The sequence below is a fragment of the Aythya ferina genome (genome assembly GCF_964211825.1).
Source record: "Aythya ferina genome assembly, chromosome: 4".
In the NCBI taxonomy this organism is placed as follows: Eukaryota; Metazoa; Chordata; class Aves; order Anseriformes; family Anatidae; genus Aythya; species Aythya ferina.
This window is the reverse complement of record NC_140300.1, coordinates 68,592,485-68,615,540: the sequence shown is the minus strand read 5'-3', so window position 1 is coordinate 68,615,540 and position 23,056 is coordinate 68,592,485. Positions and strand designations below refer to the sequence as shown.

The window sequence follows — 23,056 nt, the reverse complement described above, 5'->3', positions numbered from 1 at the left end:
GCTACCAAGGAAACAGCTGATAAAGAGGCCTGGGATGTGGTAGATTATTAATCAGCTTTTCTTAGAGTTGTGAGGGGAGTAATTTTATTTTTTTTTTCTTTCTCTCTCCTTTGTCTGCCATGTAAAATTGATGATATATAGGGTTTTTAGGTTTGTCCCAAAAGTGAAGTTCACTGAACAAATAGTCACCTTATCACGCGAACTGACTTGGTATTTACATAACTACTAAGAAATATCAGTCTTAAAAAGAAGAAAAGAAATGCAAATGATTGAGATGCCATCTGTTCAGAGACTGACCTCAGAGGTTCAGTATCACCTTTTTTCCCCACCTTTTTTCACCTTTTAGATTGCTTATAAAACAGCATTGTATAAGTCTCTTATGAAAATCTCTATTTGTTTTCAGATATGCTAGTTTTTAAAAATTATTTCTTGAGAATATGCCTGATTGGCAATCAGTTCTGTTGATGGTGGTGCACCCAGGAAGGTGCACACTCCTCACTAATAAATAGTCAGCAATGGTTTTCTGACATGACAAACTAAAAAAGACGGAGCTGTTGCTGAAGGGAAGGATTTGGTTTGCCTTGCAGATCTCTGTAGGCTACACGTCAGCCCACAATGCTTTTTCCTCCAGCCAGGTTTCTGGTTGGAAAGCAGTCAGCTCAGGTTGCAGTCCAGTTTATGCATTTACCATGTAACTAACAGAGCTGGGTTTGACAGTATTAAAAATGTTGAGGAGGATGGCAACATTGTGAGCTTTTCCTTCATCATGTAATAAGGTTTCTAAATGATAATCTAGGACCTACTGAGTCTCTTCCTTGGGTTTGTTCTTTCGTGGCTGTTGTATCAGTGCATAATGTACACGCGTACCTTCTGCTCGCTAGCATAATAACAGCTAGTACGAATGCTACCCAGAGACTCAGCAAGTGTTCAGACCATTACTTACTTCAGAATTTTATCTGTATTTTTGAGAAGTTACTCATGGCAATGAAGCTATTTGGAAGAGGCATCATTAAGAGATAAAGTGTGGAGTTCTTGAAATACTTCGCAGACCTGAATTAGACCATTAATGACTAGTATGATTTGGTCTTAAACTTGAAAACCAATTTATTCTGTGGAAGTGCAGCCCCTTCACTTTCTGAACTTATTTCTCATGTAAAAGCACAAAAGTCCTGTGTGACTGATCCCTTGCATGCTGCTTGTAACCGACAGGCTTATAAATATGGCCAAAAGTGCTAAAAAGCTAGTCCGGTTTTCAGAGTTCGGTATGAAAACAGTGTAATCCTTTGAGGCTGGCATCAGTTGACAAGCCAGGAGCCAGCTCCTTGACTTGCAGTACATGGGAGCAGTGCCACTGGTTTGAAAAGGAGAGGCATTAGACCCTGAGTAAGCAGAAAGGAAAGCTCGCTCAGTTTTCAGCACGGGGCATAGTTCAGGTCATGAGAGCATGGTTTGGAGTTACAAGCTTTCTTCTAACACTGAACAAGCACCTTTTCTACTTTACAACAAAACTCCTACCTAGTAAATTCCTCCATGGTCCTAACGGCAGGCTGATCAGAATACATGGCATTCTCCTTTTCATGGTCTGTTTCGAGTCTGGCCAGACACTGGCGCTACATGATTGCTGCACATTCTGGTATTTTGAATGTCCCAGAGGTAAGGTTACAGTATGTAAAACTGTCTAAAACTTTTCAGTTTCCAAGTGCTGGTGCAGTCTTTACCGGGGAACAGAGTTTGCACTGGAACGAGGGCACTGCTTTAGCTGCAAGCCATACAAAACAGCTTAGACTAAGCAGAAGTGGGTTCTTTGTTATCTGTAAATTCAAGGGCACACTTAAAAGCAAGCAAACAAACAAAACCTGGAGCACTGTGATTGGAAATTTCTCATTGTTGTCAATTAGACAGGAAAATATTTTTGATATCTGGCTGTTTTTTTCCTGCCATGCATTTGTCTTTGAGTATTCTTCAGCTCTGTTTTCACATTTCTGGCATTCTCCTCTTAATAAGCCTAATGAAGCACCATGAAACAGCCTTCAGCTATCTGTCAATATTTACAATAACTGCAGAAGTTCTCAGAGGCAATGGTCCATCTTGTTTGGATGCAGTCAAACAATGACTGTGCTCGTTGTTACAAGATGCTACCATGCCTGACTCTCATCACCCCTGTGCAGACATGTGCATGTATTTTTTTCTCCATGCCAGTTGACAAGTCAAGTGCAGCAAAGAGGTGACTCATGAAAGACACTGGCAAGGAACTCTTCTAAGAGCTGCTGGAGCCGTGTGGAGAATGGCTGCAACACAGCCACCACAGCTGGGGTCAGCCTCACAGAGAAGTTATGCAAAGGAGCAGAGATGGAGCATGCTGCCCGTTACCACAGGTGAGGTCCATTGATTGTGACTGCCAGCTCCTCTCTGTCTAGCAGAGATTAGTTGGGAGAAGGATGTTCACAGCAGAATGAACTCCAGTGTGAGAAACCACCTTTGGAGAACAGTGCTCTGCCCAGCAACTGCACTGCCTGGTCTTGGTTGATAACAGCCTTGTGGTGTTGGACACAGGAACAGTCAGTTTCCTGCTCTTTATATCCATATCTGTTTCCCTGTGACTTGCATTTTTATGTGTATATATTTTTATGTGTATACATACATGTGTATATATATATGTGTGTGTGCGTATGTATACTTCCATGTATTTTTCTTCTCCATTGATCGTAAAGACTGATACCCTGAAAAGTCCTAACCCTGTCCTTCCAAAAGACCAAATAGGAGCAGCATTTTTGGTTACAACACATCTTTTTAACAACCTTGATTTGAATCGTCCCTTCTGACAGTTCTTGGCTAGCCAAACAATTGAGTGGCTAAGGAAACTACCAAGGCATGGTATCTTCAGTATCTTCAGTGCCATCAACGCATGGCTGATGGATTCTACTGTTTTCTGTACCTTAGAAGGTCTTTGTGCCACATCAGTGGTGGCTACAGCAAATTCTGCACACAGTGTCCTTACCCTGAGGACTGTAACAATGAGTAAGGAGCAGGAAGAGTTTAGACGTAAAGGGGCTGTAACATTTGAGGCATTCTTGTGGTGTTAGTTTGCTGCTGTTTCATTCTAGTTCCTTAACCATCACACTCAGTTCCTTACGATATATTTTGATCTTATGGCGATGTAAATATTCTGTTTTTGAAATTAGAAAATATCATCCCTTAAGGAGAGTCCTGATTATCTGTTTTTCACTAGTACACTTGATACTCCCCATACAAAGTGCCAAATAGGTTCTGGAAGAGGCTGGTTGACAAGAGTGATTTGTAGCTCTTGTAGGACATGTGATTGCCAAGGAGCCTGTTGAGGAGAACAGTCTGATTGCTGGTGAAATTAAAGCTTGTCTAACTGTGAAAGGCTGAGGAGGATAAAGATTAAAACATTAATATTTGAGGAGAGTCAGAAAGGATCTCTGGGAAGATCAGATAGCTCCTACCCACAGCAAGCTTTCCTCAACTAATGCTAGTCTAAGCAAAAAGGACCCTCAGCCTATAAACTCTCTACAAAAAACTTCTGAAGGAGAAATCTCCAGAAAGGATCTGAGCGTGAAATCCTAACTAAACAAATCCCATCCTTCCTATGTGGGAGTTAATGTTTGCCTAATACATAAAGATAGCGTTGGGGGAGGGAGAGTGGGTATATTTTAACTTTACAGGGAAAGTTACAGGAGAATTTCCATCTGCTCTGCTGTAAAATCAGTACTAGATTCTTTCTTTTCTTCCTTCTCTGTTTCTTTCTTTCTTTCTTTGGGAAGGAATATTTTTTCCTGAGAGTTCTTTTACCTCTTTACTTAATCTTGTCTCTGATAATGTTTTTTGTTTGAAGTAAATATATACCTTAGTTTTCATAACCTTTTTAGTCATGCATCCTTGTGTCCAATGTTTTAACTTTATTTTGTATCCTGAGCTGCTACTCTTCTTGTTTTGCTAGGGTCTCATTGCCCATCTAATTCGTTTGTACTGTGCAGTGTCTGTTTTCATGACCTAGATAGTATGCATGGCTTTCATAAACAGGAAATATTTGGCACTGTAACAAGTTTTTCCAAGTGACCACAGTTTTCATTCAAAATGTAAAGAAAACATCCTCTGGAGAACTACACAGTTTTAAGCCTCCTGTAAGGCCTATCCTTTGAAGGGTACCCACAAAATCAAAAATCTTTGTTCAAATAGCTGTGCACAGAGTTTGTAGAAGAACAAAACCATTAAGAGTTGTGTTTATTTGCCACTCTATATTTACTAGTATTTCATGAAGGAAATTTTAGGTAATAAAACTTGTAACTGTAGTTGCCTGGCACCATGAATAATCAGTACTGTGTGCAATTTAAAATGGTGGCTCCCAAATAAGGAGGAGTGAAACTGCTTGAGTAACCTCCTATGGGAGAGTAGGCCTAGGTTTATTTTCAGCTGGTATATTACTCAGTGAAACAGTAAGAGAAGATTGTGTTTTTAATCTGAAGTGGTTATGTCTAATCAGTATTATACTAATTTTGTTCCTTGCAGGTTATCTAATAGTTCCATGTCTGCTTAACCATGTTTCATTTTATGTGTCTGTACTTAAACACGATACATCCTGAGTTGATTGGTCTTTCCAGTGGATAATTATTCTACAGGACTTTGCATCCCCTGTTTTAACATCCACTCATTCAAGATGTGACTGTAGTTCAGGTGGCTGAGCATCCCCCAGTCAGCAACATATGCAAGAAATTTCAGTCATTCTGAAATTGCCATTCACCTCAAACTCTTAATAGAAGTATCCAGCAGAGTTTTCTCCACATAGTTACTAAAAAGACCACATTAATCTCCTATTTTAGGATTTGGTTGCAGCATTTTATATCAATAGCATCGGTTTCTGCAGCAGAGATTAAGTATCTCTTCTGGATTATCTAGCATGGCATGAATCATATTTCTTTCAGGGGAGCCAGTTTGTTGCAGTTAAGCCTCTTTATCTTTAATGCAACATTCAGTAATGCTGGGGTTCTACAGGATCCCATTTTGGGACCCATACTGTTTTGTAATTATGTATTCGCCTTAGGCAGTATTAGATTGGTCTCATTGTTTCCAGTATCTCATGCAGATGATCCTCAGATTTGCCTTTTTCTATTCCATCCTAAACAGAATGCTAACGAGACAGAGTAGTTACTAATTGGTCCATCTCTAGGTCTTTGCACTCCTCACTCATTGCTTCTATAAATAGATGTTCCATTTTCCCTGTTGCCAAGGCTTGTAGCCTTGGTGATAAAAGAAGAAAGGGGGAAAATTGGGTCCCTGAAAAGCAGTAAAGATCTCCTAGGTGAGGACAAGCAGTTATAAAGGAGTCGAATGAAGTCCTTACTATGGAACAGATAGGAAAAATATTAATAAAAATAATAGATAACGATGACTAGAGCGAGTCAATGTGCAATGGAAAAATGAGCTAACTGCAGATACCACATAGCATCCTATGAACCATTATGGGCAGTGGGGTATTTTTGCAGCTAGAGAGAGGATATCAGTTTAAAGAACCATTACTCGATCCATCATGGCAAATCTGTGGCCTCAAAGTCCTGTAAGCAACAAGTGGAGACATAAATGTGACAGAGGATGTGACAGTGCGGCCCTACATAGTGCAAGATGATAGCAGCTTGTCTCTGACATGGATCTACTGACAATGTAAACTAAGGAGCCTTGGAATTGGTAGTCACAAGGCAGGAAAGATGCAGACCCATTGGAAAGAGTCCAGTGCAGAGCAACAATGCTGTAAAAAGATAAAGATGGATATGTTGCACCAAACAGTCCATCTAGTTCAATAGCTTGTCCGTAGCATTGACAAGCAGTAGGCATTTAGAGAAAGAGTGTAAAAACTAGGCATAGAACAAAGTGCCTCTCAATGTATTTCCCAGATTTTAGTTAATTGGAATTTAGGGAATTTCTGAATTTAAAGCTTTTTTTTTTTTTTTTTTTTTTTTTTTTTTTTTTTTTTAAGTTACCATTTTTGTTTATATGTTGAATGTAGGTTAATTAATTTTTGTTTGTAATACTTAGAATATTTATAATATTTTCATCTACCACCTCTTTCAGTAAAGATTCCTATGGAAGAAGCTTTCTATCAGTACGGAGACAATGAAGCACTGAAATAGATTGGAATTTGTGGTGATCTGTCAGTGTGTGCCATTAAGAAGGGGTTAGACGATTATCTGTCTGAAACAATATAGGTATAATGTGACTCAGGCAAGTGGATGTACTATTTTATCTTTTAGTGTTGTTTTTGGCTGTACTTTTCTACAACTCAGTGAAAATGATATCATCCAAAGAAAAAAATCCCTTCTCCCTAAATCTTCTCTCACCTAAGAGCCTTTGCAGTCAGTTTATTTGTTCTCTCTTCCTTCTGCTGTATCTTGCAGTCATGCCCAGCAGTTTGGGACAACAAGGCACATCCCAAAGCTTGTCTTATAGATGTAAAACAAAGCAGCTACAATTTGCGAAGAGGACATCTTCACTGGATCAGGGACTGCCTGAATTGTAATATTTTGACATTTTGTGCATTGCCAATCACTGAAATTGTGAAGCAGAGAACAACAGGCCTGCAGACTTAACTGCTGTGTCGGGAAGGATTTCTAGAATTATTCATAAAGGATGAACTTGTTAGCTTGTTAGATAAAAGTCTGTTAAGCAGTAGCCAAGAGCCATGGGTTTATAGAAGTAGATCTTGTCAGAAGCATGTGATAGAATTAATCAAGGAGCAAGTGGGACAAAGAAATTAGAGACTGGGGATGCTATAGATCTGATTGACTTAGATCTGAGTGAGGCTTTGATAAAGTTTCACAGAAGAAGTTGATATGCAAATTCAAGGATATTAGAGTCAATGAGAGGATGGTAAAATGGATGAAAAACTGACTGAAAAGAATACTGAATAAATGAGCACAAACTGACTTAGAGAATAGAAACAAGTAAAGGGCCCTGAATTCATTCATTTGCCATTTTAGAACCTGTTCCAGCCTTTATTCAGATCCTTATTCTCACTTAGCATATGCCCATTGTTGCAGAAAAAAGGCTGGAGGTGCAATGATGCAGTATGCTTCTACATCTGAGGAAATTTGCTACCTCCCCCTGAGGAAGAGAGAGAAGGGGAACTAACTGAATGCAATTTCTTTCATTCCAGGGCACAAATATTAAACAGTCAAATCCATTTTCAGAAGTGCTTTTTACCTTTATGCTGAAGTATCTGTGACTGGCTCATAGACATAAACACTGTGGGCATCTAAAATGCAAGCAAGATGAAATTACTTTGAACCTTACTTTTTACCTCACTTATGCCAGTTGTACATCGATATAATTGCATTGACTTGTGCTACTACTTTAATTTTCCCTTTTGTAGGATTTCACCTTCATACCACCTTCAAATGCCCACTTTCTCGGTAAGTGTTGTCCTTCATCTCATCTTGCGTTCTTTCAGTTTTTATATACTCAGCTGTGAGGACAATACATAACCTTATAATGGTGCGTTACTCTGAAGAAAATCTCTATTCCTGCAAAATCTTCTCTCTTCCTCTATGGGCAGTAGGTCTCAGAGACAAAATATAGCAGCAGCATCTGGTACATGGAGGTTTAGGCTGGAATTTAGTCCTGGGTCAACTATAATTTGCCCTCTAACAGTCAATTTATGTTTTGCCTCAGTGCTCCCTCTGTAAAAATGAGAATGATACAGAGTTATAGTGTAGACATAATCAGGTAATGAGGCATTTAGCTTTCTGCCATGAAGCAGGAATGCATGTTAATGAACATGATCTTTATAAACAAACTCATCCCTTGAAAGAATCATGTTGTACGCTCTTTTCTATTCTTTTAGAAAGGATGTATATATACATATAAATGACAAAATTCTTTCTGATTTATATCAGTGAATGAATTTGCAATGGGGCACGTTGTAACAGAGCTAGTGTATATAAGACTAATTTATAGTCATCCACAGAAATGGATACATAATCAGGCATATACAGAACCTTTCTATCTAACTTTGTTGTTGTTCATTGGACCCATTTGAACTAGTTCATCACAAATTTTTGCTTATGCTGAAGAAGCATTGCCCTGCATTCTGGGAGCTGTAAAATATTGTGCTCTTGATTATCAAAGCAGTGGGTTAGAGAAGCTGCAGAAATACCATGAGTAATAAGGATGAGGGATATAGTGTGTCCTCAGTCAATGGCAGAGAAACATATGTTAAGATCTATATAATATATATATATATATATTTGCTAAAAGTTTCCATTCTTCATGGTCACAGTATAGCTCCATTACCAACATCAACTGTGCAGCAGACTCAGACAGAACATAACCAGCAGTACTTTAAATCCAGACCTTCCCTGAGGAAGTGTGGATGCCCCATGAATTTGAAATTGGACCGCGGAGTAGCATTGGAGTAGCTCTCTGTGAAAGCAAAACTCAGGCAAGCAGAAAGGAGGCAGTGTAACACTCCTGTGTCTTGTATGACCTTAATTCTACATGAAAAGCCTGAATCTCCCACCCTCTACAAAACCAAAAAATACTGTTTCACTGCAATATACCATTGCAATGAAATGTCTCCCAGTACAGTCCCACATACGTTTTCATTCAACATGCTTTTCTTATTTTTCTTTTGTTGTTTTTATTGGTGTTGTTTTGGCAAGATCAAACATATTCTTTTTAAAAATCTAAGAAGCTCATAACCACCATTCTGAATTCTACTTCGCAGCTGGGTTAATGGGAGTGTTACAAATACAGCAGTCCCATGTCACCCATGTCCTGATGTCTTGAATTGGAGAGCAGAGTGTCTGTGAATACTTTTTGATGATCTGGGGATGTACTGACATGTCTGAGCAATTAATTATTACTATTTGAATTTTATTTAAATAAATAGCTTGAAACATAAAAAGGACATGAAAATATGTCTTTATTTTTGAAAAGCTTTTGAATGCAAAATTGAAAGATTTATTCTACTTCTAGAAGAGCTAATAATGTGATTTTACTAGATGGCCAATCTTGGTTTGCTTTTATTCATTTGCATGTGCAATATAACAAGTGAAATATAGAACTTCCAACTTAAGAAAATGGTTAATAACAAGGGTTGACTTGATAGAGAAATAACTACTTATTCTGCTAGATACTTCTGCTTAGAAGACTTGTTCATGCTGAGCCTGTGATCATTAGGTCAGCACTCTGTTCCAACAATATGCTAATCAATGCCTTTCCAAACAACAAACTCACGATTATTCTTTTTGCATGGGGAATGTCGAAAAGCCTATAAAAGTTTTATTGACTTTAGGCTTACAGTTTGGAATCAACTTGTTGGGTCCTGAGCAATGTAGTGTCTGAGTTCAGTAGCTGGTGAGTGAACAGTTTTCTCCTTTCTGGTAGATGTCACCACAAGTCGATAAGAGCTACCACATGCGATTTCTGAGGGACATAAATTAACTTTGAACAGTCAAAAAAAGTCATTAGGCAGCGAGTCCTGTAAATCACCTGAGTGATTATTGGTAGAAAGAGATTGCACAGTAGCAGATCTAGCCATGTATTTCCTACTTGTTCTTCCATATATGCAACCTGTCTGAAATAAAAGTTTATTTTGAGAAAAGGGAAGTGTTCATTTGAAAACTTCCATGAAACCTGTTTGTATTTTTTTCGTTTTTTATCTTGTGATTGACAAGGAAAAAGACCATTTGTACAAGGTGTCCAGCAGAGGCATGGGTGCCTTCATGATGTGGAGGTGGCCAAGAAGACCAATTGTATCCTGGCTAGTGCCAATGTGGCCAGAAGGATGAGGGTCATTATCCTCCTGTACTTGGCCCTGGTGAGACTGCACCTTGAGTACCGTGTGCAGTTCCTTGCCTCCCCCCAAAAAGGACATAATGATGCTGGGATGCATTCAGAGAAGAGCAATGAAGGGACTAGAAAACAGCAGTTATGAGGAGAGGCTGAGGGAGCCAGGTCTGTTTAGTCTGGAGAAGAGGAGGCTGACAGGAGATGTCATCACCCTCAACAGCTACCTGAAAGGAGTCTGCAGCGAGGATGGTGTTCATCTCTTTTCACAGGTGACAAGCGATAAAAGGCAATGAATGACCTCAAGTCACACCAGGGCAGGTTTAGATTGGGTATCAGGAGAATTTCTTCATGGAAAGGGCAGTTGGGCATTGGAACAGGCTTCCTGGGGAGGAGGTGGAGTTGCCATCCCTGGAGGTATTTAAGAGATGCGTGGATGTGGTGCTTAGGTACATGGTGTCATGGTGGACTTGTAGTGTTCAGTGATGGTTAGGCTTAATGATCTTAAGGGACTTTTCTAACCTAAGTGATTCTACGATACTATGATCTTTGTTCCGTGAACAGCCTCCTCTGAACATGTTTGCAAAGGTGCAAAACCCTATGCTTTCTATTTCACTTTTCTTAACACATGCTCAGAGTACTAAGGAAACAATTCAAGGATATGAAGATAAGCATTTAGTTCCATTTTTATGTCACTCTCTGTCTGCCACTCAAGAAAAAAATTGCTGGATGTCTGTATTTAAACACCAACCTCCCAAACAGGCTAGTGGCCTTAACTTAATTATTCAGTTAAATATGAGTTTATTTTCATTTTATTCCATTATGTTCAAAGGGCTACTTTTATTCCAAACCTGTGTGTGAACATAGGTTACCTTGTGAGTTCTGGTATTGGTTCAGCAGTGGTCTCAAAGCTTTTTTTTCCTTACTGTTTTCAGTTTTACTCCTGAGGTGTTATGTGAACTTCCTATGGAAATATATGAGAAGTCTGTCTTTACTGTTAAATTGAAATAAAAGATTATTTCAAATATTCGTGTAGAATAAAAGATACCTTGCAAAGAGAGAGAGAGAGGGAAAAAAAAAAAAAAAAAAAAAAAAAGATCAAGAGAAATTTTCATTCCTGATGCTTTGTTTCACAAGGTGCTAGCACAAGCTGTGTCACAGATTGTTTTCCTTGTACTGTTGTATCGGTCATATCATATGGAGCTTTTCATATCAGAGCCATAAAGTAAAGGAATTTCTTTCTTAAGGTAAGACTTTAAAGCTACTGTGCCTTGTGACTGACAGCCCTTGATCAGTGTTTGCCTGTGAACCATTATTATAAAGTTAAATCCTAAGCACCCGGCTGTAGGAAAGCTCATAGCGTCATCTCTCTTTGGTTAGGCAGAGAAAGTTGATGGAGAAGGCTCAGTTTTTCAATACAGGAGATGTTTCTGCAGACCAGAAGACTTTGCTGAAATGGCACAATTGAGATACAAGCACTTATTCAATGGATTATAAATCTGATTATTTGGAAGCAAATGAAAAAAAAGGCCTTTCCATCTCACTTCTTGGCCCTGGTTAACATGTCCCCAAGACAGTAGTTTGAATTGAATCCATTTGCTCTCATACTTTTTTCCTTGCATTTGGCTTGATCTGTGCTCATACAGGATACTCATTTCAGTACTCAGTCCTGTACTACCACCTGAGTAATTAGCATTACTGAAGGATATGTAACTGGTGAGGAAGACCAACAAATAGGGATTTTCTACTACATAAACTACAGAACTAAACAGATCGTACCAGTGTTGTCTCATGCAGAGATGGACTGCGTGCATCCTACTGCAAACCCTAGGATTTCTGTGCACAGGATTTACATAGAACTTGGGCAAGCTGTTAGCAAATTGAAATCTGTCTGGAAAGGCCACAAAATGGATGTTATCTTGCCCGTGCTGCAACCCATGTTGCTAAGTAATTCTGTTGAACAAGATTTAATTAATAACAATCACAGCTTGATAAAGGCAAAGATATTGAAGAGCTTTAAAAGCCACTTGATCTATCCCAAGGCAGAAGTACACTTGTAAATTAATATTAGTCATGTAGTTAATTAATAATTTTACCTTCATAAGTCCCTAAGAATAGTGGTGTTGTTCTCACTTTGCATATGAGGAAATGGCAGTAAAAGCAGTAAAAGCTTTGCAAAGTCAACTAACCAGTCATCAATAATGGTGTGGTGTGGATTTTTCTTCCCGAGGTTTACCTGTTTTTGACATATTATTCTGAATGAAAATAACAATATTAAGGTGTGACTCAAAAGCTGGTTATAGCTTTTGTTTCACAAATTCAGTGACGAAATCTCAGTTATTAACACTAAAGAGCATATGCTGCAGTATTACTTAAGTGGATATATGCTTTTAAAATATTGAAATCCCATTCATATTATGAGCTTTTGGTGATTATTTGATTGCAGAAGCCTACACAGACTGAAATTGCAATACAATACTTTGCGCTTTCTTTCTTCTCTCAAAGCCTTTTTTGAAATCGGAATGTAAAATCCCAGAATTTTTAGTGATAGGCAAAATGCAGTGAACAGATATATCTGAATACCTCCTAAGTAATGGTTTTGTGTTTGGAAGAACTTGAAGAGGAACTGGTTATCTCTAGTGAGTTGTCAGGAAGTTTCCAGAGCTTTAACGTGTGGGTCACTTGCATAGAATATAGCTCTAACAGAGTATATACAGTGTATATAGAGTATATACGTGCCTGATAGCTGACTGGCATCTCATCAGAGATTAACTGGTGACCTTATTAAGCTGATGGACAGTTGTCTACTGAATTCAGAGTAGTTTATACAGTTCAACAAAAAAGGCATAACTTATCAGTAAGAAGTCCTCAATATGGCATACTGAAGTACAGAAAGCAGAACAATCATAAACTATGTAGTTTGATTGATTAAAAATGTAGTCCATTTCCATAAAAGCAACTTGGTTACTCTTACAGAGAAAATGGTACAGACTTGGATCATAAGCTTTAGTTTAAGTTGCAGACTCTCACAAGAAGTGTCACAGAAACAACGTGCATGTTTGGCATCAACTCGCCACTGAGGTGTTTATATTAACCAAGAAGTCAAGGAATGAAGTGACCCAGGCAGTAGAAATGTCTCTGTGATTTGTCAGGAAGGACGGAGAAATAGTGATGAGAAAGCACATTAAAGTTACTGCTGTATGGCAAGTGACATAGTCACACGTTTTCCTCCTCCAAGGGCATTGTTTTATCTTCTTTCACAATGTTAAAACTCTGAACTTATTTAGAGCTTTTGTCCATAACCTGAAACTTCCATAGACTATCTTAAATGTTACCCGCTATAAACCATCCTACAACACAAGTGAACCTAATCCCATTGGGCTCATTTATGGTTATAAAGAAATTTTTGCAAGATTGGAACTTTGGACAACATTTTCTGCCCAAAGGGGTTCTATTTGGTCATTTTTTCATTTTATATCTGTTAGTTATTACTGCATGTAATTTAAATGTCACATAAGCTACTTCTCAAAAAATAATCTTGATATATAATTAAATAACGGGTGTTATAAATAACTTCTATGCATTTAAAGGAAGTACATGACAAAAGGCCTTTTTTCATCTAATAATGTCAAAGCAAATGCGTATCTTTCAGTAATATTTCAACATTTAATAAAAAATTCTCAGTAGCTTCTTTTCTGATATTTAACATTTTAACTGCCCACATATTAAAATGGAAGCAGGAATGCAGCAGGCTATGCCAAGGATGGTTTAAGAATTTAACCTATACTGAGTATGGAGTTTAATAGCTTTCTTAAACAAACAAACAAACAAACAAACTCTTCCTCCAGTTCTCTTAAGATTACATGAGACAATTAAGTACAGACATTGATTTACCTGTATAGTTATTTCTCTGTCATGAATAAGATTGTTAATAATAATAGTGTCTCTCCTCTGTTGTAATCATTCTTTGGAAACAGCTAATTCTACTGAATAGATGTTTGTGAGCTTATTGCTCATTAAGTTTTGGTAGAATTTTGTCTTTAATATACGAAGGGACCTCTCTATCACATCTGATTTTTATTTTTTTAATCATTTATTAATGTTGACTGTGTAGCTTTGCTATGGATTTGTTGAATAAAAGGATATGGATATCCTTCTATGGATAACATTGAATAAAGAATAAAAAAAATAAAGAATAAAATTCATTGTGTCTACACAGTGAACTGAAACAAACCTTCTTTATGGAGATTGTGTGGTTTTATTTGTTTGTTTGTTTGCTTTTCCAAGCATAAAGTATAAATTACTTCATATTAGAAAAATAATTCAGTGGTATTGTAACTTGTGAGAAAAGCCAAGTTCTACCAGTATTTACCAACTGCTATCCAAGTTCTTTCTAATTACTTACAGTCCATTTTACTTCTTTGTTGGAACTTCTAATGTTCCCCATTTTCCACTAGTACCAATAAATCCATTTATAAATTACTTACTGAAAATGCATGTATTTGAGTTTTCATATTTGACTGCTAAGGACAGAAGCTTTCCTTCTAATGTGCCAAGTGTCTGTGGTTATATTTACTTGGATCCAAACTGTACCTTATGCCACCCCAGATCAATATCTAAATGTCCCTCATTCACTTAAAATTGGAGCACAGTGTTTCATCTTCGCCATCTCCTCTCTCTTTCAAGATACTGGGCCAGTGTTCAAGTTCAGGGTCTATGTAATCCCATCTGGACATAAAAATTAGCCAAGCATACTTTGTTCTTCTGAATGTCAATATCACAAATAACCACAACTTCTCCATTTCTCACAGACAGTAAATTTGCAAATGTTTGCAAGCAGCACAACTTGTCTCCTCCCTAGTGTCATTTCCCATCCTGGGAGTAGCACTAACCAAGCTATACTGCTTGCAAAAGGAAGCTCCTAATAAAGGGAGCTGTGTTATTTTAACATTATATATATGTACACATTTGCAGTCTTTCACCTTGAAAATAAGCTTGGTAGGGGAGAAAATGGAAAAAAAAAAAAAGAAGGCAATTTAACCTGCTACTTTAGTTCATACAAGCTCAGTGCAAAGTACCTTGAACATAAATCTGGGATGTTCTAGCCCAGGGCTGGCGTTGTCTTGCTTAAAAGCAAGTCCATGTAGCTGGAACTTGTAAACATAGAACTGGCGTTCAAACTCCAGCTACGGGAGTTTATATTTTAAAGGATCTTACATTTAACTGGGGAATACAGGTGTTAACAACTTTGAAACAGTGTGAAAATTTGCACCCCACTTCATTAAGCCAAAAAAACAAAACAGAACAAACAAACAAAAAAAACCTCTCTCTATTTTTGATTAATGCTTCTCTTTTGCCTCTTTTGCTATTTCTTAAAAGACTTTGTAAATTGACTTCTTGGGAGTTAAGATCTTGTTGTGTTTTAATATGACTCATTTTATCACATCCTCAATAGCATGGACAATGGTAGAAAGAAAAATATCTGCTAGGATTGAGATTTGAGATGCAAACTCAAGGAGGGGAAAGATTTATTCTATAAAATAATAGCAATGGCAACGCCTTGGAAAATGATTAATGTGTACAGATAGAATGTTGCAAAGGATTAAAGGGCATGGGGAAGTGATGCATAGGAAAAGGAGTTAAGGTGGGAAAACCAGAATGTGTGTCTATAATCGTAACAAACAGCAGGAAAAAGTATTATTTGAATTCTAGAAAGAAAGGGATATTATAGTAATATCATCTGTCTTCTTAGCTATTCAGATGTGATGTACATTTATAAAGCTTGTGGGTTTTTTGTTGTTGTTTGTTTGTTTTGTTTTGTTTTGTTTTGTTTTTGTTCCCCCCCCCCCCAAAAAAAAAAAGACTGGTATTTTCATCATGAATAAGAATTGAATTTAAATGGGGAAGTTGTAATTAAATAAACAGTCCAGCCTCATAGCACCAAAATGAGAACTTCACAAAGAGAGGTATCAGCTGCAGGCAAAAAAAAAAAAAAAAAAAATTAAAATAAAAAGCAATCCATTGCAGCCCACCAAGCGCAGCACAAACTTGAAGCCTTCACAAATAAGTAAGACTACTGTAAGTAAGCTTAACGGGGAGACAGAGGCAGGACTGTGCTTTGCCACACTGTGACTCTTATGCCAGTTGTTCTTTTCTTTCCAAAAGGCAGGATGAGTCTCGGATCACTGCTTGGTTTCCTTTGGGCCTGTGGGATTGATTAAAGTTGGCTTTCCGTGGTTTTCTCAAAGAGAAGAAAAGTAGAATGATTATTCCTTTATAATATAACTGCAATAAGCACCGCAGTAAAATTAGTAGAAAATAGGTAAGAGATGAAATAATGGTAGCAAAAGAATATAAACCAGGCTTGTAATTTTTGCTTTCCAAGTCAACTACCTTGGCTGTTTTGTTGTTTATTCTTGCTGACCATTATTCACAGCGAAGTAAGACTACAGTCTCCCTGCTGGCCTTTGCCCTTCCTGCCTTACCAATCCCCAGCATACATCCCTGTCAGAAGGACCTCTGAAGCATAAAACTCTGCTTGGCCCTCTACCAGATCCCAGGGGGTGGCTACTGGAGAGAAGGGGACATCAGGACACTGCTGCAGCTCACTTCTGTTGAGAAGCAGATCCTCAGAGACAATTGAAACCAAAATACATTCGAACAGCCTCTAAGGACTAGACCCACATTACTTCCAGCACACAGTGTTTTCAGACTGCTTTTTCCTCCCACTCCCTGCTTCTTGTGACAAGTACCGCTCAGCTGAACAAAGGATCCCACTCAGTGAGCGTGCCAAAGGGAAGGAAAAATAAGACCATGTGTAAATATGCACAGTTTGAGACCCTGTGGTAGTAAGGAAACCAGACTTCCTCATGCCCCCCCTTCAGAACCAACCAAATTCTTGCATACAGTAATAACAACAATGATAACAGTTGGATTGTTTTACATAGTAAAACCTGCATACTATTTAAACAGTTTTCATGAAAAAAAGCCTACAAGTTTTATTGCAATAATGAAGTAAAATATACTGAACTTGGATGAAATTCACATAAAGAAAAATACAGTAAACAGAAAACTACCCATTCCAGAGAATTAATTCCTAATGGGGCATAAAACTACTACTGGATATTTTAGAAATAAGAGCACTAAATCCAAACAGAAAGTGCCTAGAGAAGAACATAAGTGAAGATTAGGTGCCAAGGTTCAAAACTGTGATCCTGAAAGCTCCAGTTTAAGTGCTCCATACACCCAGACGTGCTTAAATTCCAGTAGCATGGTACTTTTTGGAGAAGTTCCCTACAGCTTTACTTGTATGTTACTGGAAATACTAGGGGTTTGACAGGATGCCCAGCTGATATTAACTTGTACCCAATCCTGAGCAGAAGCCAGGAACAACTTCTTTCCAAGTGCTCTGAGAGGCTCAAGCCAGGAACGTTCTCAGAATATCTGCAACATGCTCACAGCAGAAGGTTCCACCCCAGATCCTATGATGACTGCTAGTACTGTTGGTGTGAACACTGTTTATTTGATTACCAATTTATCTTTTGAGAATTTATCTTTGAAAATGAAGATTTAAAGTTCAGTTCTGCTGTTTCTGATCCCGTACAACACTTCTTTTCTTCTTACAAAGTGGAAGATGGACCTCTAATCACCAGCTGGTAGGTAGCACTGAACAAGAACGTATTTTATTCTTGTTGAAGTTCTGTTGCAGGATAGCAGCTTTTAGGCCAGGAAGTAAATTTGAGGATGAATCCATAGCCTGGAACATTTGCCTGGAGAAGCGAAATCCAGATCTCAGCCAAAAGGCTTGGTTTTGTTTTCCAGGGTCTTCCAAGTAAAATAGCCTTGCGGTTAAAGCAGTCTTTGTGCAAGTAAGAGTTGCTGGCTTGAATCAGCTCTAATAATGAATTTGAAAAGCCTGACATCTGCCTGATTTTTTAGAAAACTGTGGTACGCTCTGTCCCCAGAAAACCACTCTCAGCTTTGGAGCCCCATGCTGTCTGAGTGGACACCGGCACATCCCTGCTTTTTAAACAAAAGGGAGGCTGTTCACACCCACAGCTTGCTCCCAACAGCATTTCCTCTGGCCTGTACTCACAGTGTTGGTGTAGGATGCATTTGGCCCTGTGCTTAGCACACAAGTTGTCTCAGACCCTGTTCTAAAAGCTCCCAGTGTTTCTTCCTGGCACCTAACCTAGTCCTGGATTTCACTTGAAGTTTTCATGTTGGTTTCATTTAAAATGTGGTTTACTGCCTGTAAGCTTTTAGAGCTACTGTTGAAAGCACGTTGAAGAGAGTGATTTCCTTAATCTGATGGAGGGAGCCAGTAAAGTGAACCAGCTTAATGTTAGGTGAGATAAATCATCTACATATCAACCATGTCATAACAGATTTTAGCAGTTTTCAAAAAGGGGAGAAAGAAAAAATAATAATTTAGGCATTTACCAAATCTTACTGCTATTTCACATGTCAAAATTACTCTCAACATGACCCATAACTTAACTCTTGTGCATACTACTGTTTGGAGATAAGCTCTGCTTTTCAGAATTGTGACTTTCAACTTGGAGTTGCATTCATGCTTGTCAAGGAAAACCACTCAAACAATCTGCTGTTGCTGCCACATTTGTGGTTGCTCAAGCTTTGATCCCCACTTCAAGCCTGAAATTGCATGCCTAAATGCAGCTTCTCCACCTCAGTATTCAAAAATTCACTCCCTGTGCCACATAAGATGACAATGAAAAAAAAAAAATAAGACTAAAGAAGGCTAGATTGATCTTAAGATAGGAAGAAGAAGAAAAATAGGACAGAATTAAGGGAAAGATTGAATGTTAGATTGTGAAGACAAAGGACTCTTCTGTTGATGTACATCGATTAACCTTAGTCACTCCTAATCTAGTAAAGGAGAAATGCACCTCAGACAGAAAGGATTGCAGTGGTAGTGGTTGGTAACAAGACATTGCATGGTTTGGCAACATCCAAGATAGACCGATCCAAGATGGATTGGTTCTGAAACTGTACGAATTTGGACTCCTGCAGTTCTACAATGAAGCCAGTAGAAGGAATTTCAGCAAGACCTAATACGACTTTATTTTTCATTTCATCAGGAGATAAGCCTCAGGAACTGAGGTGACTGAGGTGATTTTTTTTTTTTCCACCAATCTTAATATAAAATCCAACTTGGATATTTTTTCTTGCTGTATTTTCACACTGCAAATATTCCTGTGCACTCTCCCAGAGCGGATAGAGATACTTCTGAAAGCCTGCTGCAGCAAGATCTTTTGTCTCAGGGCTGCAAATAGGCCTCTGCATCAGTGGGACAAATACCCTAATTCATTTTGCTTCAACTGATTGCCTTGATCCTCTTGTTTGTTTTTGCCTGGGTTAACTTCTTTTGATACTTTACACTGTTCATCACTATAGGATTTTAATTAAATTGATATATTAACTGTTTGGTAATTACAGTTGAAGTATCTGTTGTAAATGTCACGCTGCTGTGCTCTCACCCCAGGTCAGCAGTGAAAATGAGATGTTGTGCTTCAATATATTTACCCAAGGAAATTAAAACATAAAATAATTTATGATTTATCATTATCATTAGAGGCATTTATTAAATTTATTTATTGCCATGCATGATGCAATGTTTCACAAATGCATAATGTCCTTTGTGTAGGTAGAGAATAAGATATAAATAGGTAAAATAAACTTTGGTATGAGTGGTAGCCCTTCTGTGTGGCCACATACTTTGTCTTGCCTTCCTTGCTGGAAGCTAGGCTGAAGAAGAGAAGTACCATTCAAAACTACTAGGAATTTTTAACTTTAGGTCATGCCTGGGACTCTCACTATCCTAAAATGGAATTGTTAACATGTGTTTGCTTCATAGTGCTTTTATGATAAGCAAAGACAAGTTCTTGGATAATTTAACAGTAGTGTCATAGAAAGGACTGTGAGGATGCTTGTTCTGTATTCAGTAAAGGATGAAAGTGAGTGCTGTACAAGGTATAGATTGCCTGGTAAAGAGGAAGTTTTTAGCAAATTGAAAAAGTAGTTTTACCCAAATTTGTAAGAACTCCCTTGAAAATACATAGGTAAATACATTATTAAAGAAAATATTGCAGTTCAAAATGTGTAGGCAGTCCTAATTCTGGTACTTCTTACCTGTGGAAAGCTTTACTTTTTAGGATTAACATTTCAATGTATAATATATGCACATATTTGACTACACATTTCGCTTAGAAATTACTTCCAAATACAATTTCAAGCTCTGTTTCAGAGATTAAATAGACATGTCACTAGCACGTGTAATATGGTGGTGCAAGATGTGCTAGTTAGCATAATTTCTGAGCAAGATCCCAGCCGAGACTGAACCACATTATACAAGACATTGCTCATACATATAATTCTGTAGAGTTTAAAATGTAGAAAATTGAAATAATGGAGGGTGAAGAAACTGCTGTTATTGTCCTTTTATAGCTGTGGAATTCAGAGTATCTTAAACACAGGATTAAATAATTTCTTCTGGAAGGCATGTAGGAAGTTATGAACTAACTGAACCCAACTGTTGAACAAACTGCTTGGCTGTGTCTGTGTCTGCCCTACGGGATGGGAAAGGTCCTTGCTCCTCGTGAACAGCCTGCCTGTGTCCTGCTTTCGTGCCACAACCAGGCTGTCACTACAACATTGCCCATGTGCCCTGCTTTCCTAGAGAGAGCCCTCAGCATGCTGTAGGAGATCCTTTTGCTGATGATTAAAGGATGAAGGCTGTAAGACACACCATCGAGCCCACCTGCCTCAACATGGAAATACAGCAAGTAGCATCCTCACTGCTCACTTGGCCTTCAAAGTCTGCAACTGTAAGATGGGTAGTACCAGTGCTTACTTTTGACACAGCTAGTTTGGTGTTACATTCTTTGAGGTTGTTAATGATCTTGTACATGTCAAATAATCAATATAAATTAAAGAGAGGCACTCAGAATGCAATAACCAGCACTACATCAAAATAATTCACTATATAAATTCCTAAATGTAGAGGCTTTTTCTGCAGATCATTGTAGTTTCTTGACATTGCTCTACTGCCAGTATAAATATTTCTTATGTTACAGTGCACTATAGATAGAGCAGTGTGTTCAAGTTACTTAAATTTATTAAGTGGGGCAGGTTTGTTTTTGTTTTTGTTTTCCCAAAATGTCAGTTTCTGGCCAAAACACTGACATTTTATGAAAACTGCCTCACTTAATAAAAGTGTGTATATGCCGTATGGACAGTTCTGTCTGGAGAGCACTTTAGCTGCAGAAAAGACTCTTCATGTAGAATTCAAAACAATGGGATGATATATATTGATTATTATGTTTGAAATGGACATCTTAAATTGCCTTTTTATGCAATTTTATAATCTTGTATATTCAAAAGCTTCATGAACACTTGACAAACGTAAAATGCAGATTAAAACTTCACCCCAGCAGATGTTGAAGAGTTGAAAGTCTCAGTGTGATCCTGGCCTCATTCTCGTTGACTACAATGGGATGAGGATTCTTGTTTTGCCTACGAACTGTCCTTTAGCTCTAACTCATCGCATGCCCTTGGACAAGTCATTTAGTTTCCCAGTATCTTGATTTCTTCTTCTGTAAAATTAAAAGGTTCACACTTAGTTTCTTTGCATGGGCATAATGATGCTTAATTAATATTTTTATAATTTCATGAGAACCTTGGAAAACAGATTCTTAAGGAAGTTATTAATAAACAAAAATTTTTTTTTAATTAAGTGATGGAGTGATGCACATGACACAGCACTGATAGGCAAAGAAGACACACAGCACCCTTTTTAATAGGATTTTAGATTAATTAAATCATTCATTTATGGAATTTAATTCTGCTATTAGTTATTGTTTCTCCCAGTCAAATTATATTAAACCTGCAAGGAAAACTCATTTTCTGTTTCAGCATTGATATGGAATGAAAGCAAATGAAAGTCCTAGAAGCCTAGAAAATTTAGATTTAAGTTTACTGGGGAAATATAATCTTGAAAGTCTTGATCAAATAGTAGTCACAGTATGAAAACATGTTTCAAGAGTTTTGAAATCATTACATTATCAGGTTGATTAAAGCTGCACAGTGATATCAATTTGGATGTCATAGTTTAGGACAATTCACCTTGAATTTTGTAGAATACAAAATATTATTCCCAAGATTAATATACTACTTTAAACTCAGGTTTTTGAGGAGATAAGAGTGAAATAAGGACTGGTAGAATCTTTGTTGACTACACAGCAGCTTTTATGAATTTAAAACATGTAGAACAAAAACAACTAAGTTCAAGAAGCCAGCAAATTCATAGCTCTATGTAGCAGAAGAAACCATTTTCTTTCAACAGTTCTGTTTTTTTCTCAATACAAAATTCAGCATTAGCAAATCGTTAGAGTGCATTGGGTGCTATGTGTAGACTCTGTAGAGGGAAGAGCAGAAAAGACCTGGATACAAGCCACCTTCTCAAGATCTAACTTTAACAAATGGCTACTTAAAACAGCTTAATTATTTGTGATTTTCTCTTTCTAATGTTTAGCGTCTTAACTATGAGCCATTCCTTAGAAGCAGGTCCCCGCCCTCCACCCCTCATTCACTCACCTAGAGTAAAGTTTCTTTTCTGAAATGCAGCACACTTGGATTTGTTCAGAGAAGTGGGCTGACATAATGATGGAAAATCTCTTGATTAAACACCTTGAATGTTATCGGCTATCTTGCTCCCCATCAGCAGCTAAAATTATTAACTCTTTCTTGAAGCATGTTCTCCTTCACTGGATCACCTTGCCCACACAAAGCACAGGCCTAGTACATACTGTTTTGGCACCTTCTGCTAAAAACGATCATCAAGGGTGTCACCACAGCACAGCTGGGTGAGACTGAAACTCTACGTATGTTTAGATAGGTAATATACTTACTCACATTTACATGTGAGTGCCAACATCATTGAACTGGAGAACTTGGTGTTTATACCAAAATGACTTCTTGTTCTGAGTGAATCTGAGTTTTGTTACTCAGCATGTGGCGCTGCTGTACTATTTGTCTGCTTTTGAGTGTGTTTTCTTTTTTTCTTTTTTTTTTTTTAATATAATTTTTCATTGTTTAAATTAAACAGTAGTGCTTATTTTCAGCCCAGAAAGCCAACCATAACCTGGGCTGCATCAAAAGAAGTGTGGCCATCAGGTCAAGGGAGGTTGTCCTTTCCCTCTGCTCCATCCTGTGAGAGCCCACCTGGAGTGCTGCA

At 37.9% G+C, this 23,056-nt stretch overlaps 1 protein-coding gene across 1 annotated transcript in view; it reads left to right on the top strand.

Annotated features, from left to right (window-relative positions):
• The first annotated feature begins 7,395 nt into the window (after window positions 1-7,395).
• UNC5C (unc-5 netrin receptor C) overlaps window positions 7,396-23,056 on the top strand; it is a 371,609-nt gene continuing 355,948 nt past the window's right edge. The window contains exon 1 of the mRNA XM_084516955.1: window positions 7,396-7,424. The gene's annotated coding sequence lies outside the window, so the exon portion shown is untranslated. The remainder of the gene's footprint in view (window positions 7,425-23,056) is intronic.